The 1,881-nt window shown below is 46.8% G+C and overlaps 1 long non-coding RNA gene across 1 annotated transcript; it reads right to left on the bottom strand.

Annotated features, from left to right (window-relative positions):
- Window positions 1-325: 325 nt before the first annotated feature.
- LOC114439447 (uncharacterized) lies at window positions 326-1,379 on the bottom strand. Its single transcript, XR_003671064.1, has 3 exons — window positions 1,200-1,379; window positions 644-743; window positions 326-388 (listed from the first exon to the last, which is right to left on the bottom strand). It is a non-coding gene; the product is annotated as an uncharacterized LOC114439447 (long non-coding RNA).
- Between the last annotated feature and the right edge of the window lie 502 nt (window positions 1,380-1,881).

Consider the following 1,881-nt stretch of genomic DNA (forward strand, 5'->3'; position numbering starts at 1 on the left):
CAGAATAAAGTTCTCTGAGTCAGGATGAGGTAAGAATTTTTTTGTGGAGATTTTAGCAAGAGGAAATATGTGAGGGTAACTGTGTGTGTGGGTGTGAGAAGTAAAGTAGGGTGGTGGGGTGTTGGAGCTGTAGCAGGTGGAAGACATGGTGAAGGGAGAGACAGAGGAGGACATGGCAGTAGGGCAGTGATTTAATTAGCACCCTCTACCCCCTCCAGCCCTTCACTCATAGCATCAATAATGCATGGCCCCTTGTTTCCACTGCCATAATTAATCCTCTCTTACTATAATTAAAAGCCAAAAATCCCACAAGATGGTTCAGCTTGGCCAGGCATGGGTAGGGTTGGCACGGGAACTGATGAAAAACTCCAGAGCCTTGAAACTCACCCTGTGGACAGACAGATCGACAGATAGACGTGTTGACATGGAGATCAATAGAAAACCCAAATCGATCACAGGCAGAGAGAGTAAAGCTGAAACACAAGGAAATGTGATGTGACATGCTGCAAATTGAGTGAATCAAGTTTAAAGACATGTACCCCTTCTTGAAAATCGTCTTTTGTGTGTGGTTGTGAATGAGTGAGAAAGTGAGGAAAGAGCAAGCCAGAAAGGAGGACGTATTCATGCACACACACACACTTACAGAGGCATCCTGCTCCCAGAAGGGGTTTGTCTCCACTGTAGCCAAACCAGACGAGAGAGAGAGGTGGAGCTTTCTGATGCTGCAATTAGGACCACACTGTCTGGGCGAGCAAACAAGAATGAATATTTCAGTCCGGAGATCTCCATGGGTACCTATGGTGGGGGCCTGGCACACCTACCTACAGGCACATGCACTCAATAGGCATATACACAGCTTACCAAGGCTGCCAGAATTACTCACCTCCCAATCACAGATGCCACAATTATCACATCAGTATCACTGCGTAAACGATGCCAACTGTTATGCTCATTGAACTATTGTACAAGGTTTACAATACGAGTATAAATATGCATCAGCAGAAGTCATACTGTGTAGCTGATGCTTCATCCTTTGTGAAAATAGGTGCAATGAGCATCCAGACTTGGCTACATGCCAGAAAACGGCACAGTTGGCGGAGCAGAGGTCAAATCTCAACCTCAATATCTTCCTTCACTCCGTGCACCTTCCTCTCTTCCACCTCCTCCTCCTCCTCCTCCTCCAGACAGAAAGCACTCACCTCACTCAGTCACCTCTCCGGGCTCTTCAGCAATTTTAAATAGTGCTTCACTTCAGTGTGTGCATCCTCCGATTACACACACACGCACAAAGACACGCAGGACTTGTACAGTAGGAGCACTCCCTCTGGTGTGGGTTCATTGTCGATGCTCCGTGCAGCCCCCTTCCTGGCCCGCCGTCCTCTGCCCCATCTCCACTTGATTTATCGCCCTAAAATACCACTGCACTAATTAGTCAAGTAATTAATTAATAGGCATTTGCATTTGTGCATATGCAATTAGGGGGCTGGAGAGAGGAGAGTGCAGATGGGGTCCGGGAGTCTGGTGGGGGTGGGAGGATCTGTGTGTGTGTGTGTGTGTGTGTGTGTGTTTCGTATGTGTGCTGTATTTCATATTTGTTCCAGTAGAAGTTTGCTCTTCTTCCAGAAAGACAAGTGAAGTGCAGGTCATCACCTCGTATGTCTGACAGTGAGAAAAAGGAGGAAGGGAGGAGGTGGGGGTAGACATGACAAAGGTATGGAGGTGTGGCTTGATGACTTTGAAAGGCTATTGGGTGTCATTTGACCATAGAGGAAAAGGGAGTGATGGAGAATTTGATATCTTAAAGGGAGAGTGCATCATTTTTGCATTTTGATTGGATGCATTTAGCCTGTGAAACAGCACCAGCAGGTGGCCCTTACTTAA

Source organism: Parambassis ranga, chromosome 8 (assembly GCF_900634625.1).
Source record: "Parambassis ranga chromosome 8, fParRan2.1, whole genome shotgun sequence".
Classification (NCBI taxonomy): Eukaryota; Metazoa; Chordata; class Actinopteri; family Ambassidae; genus Parambassis; species Parambassis ranga.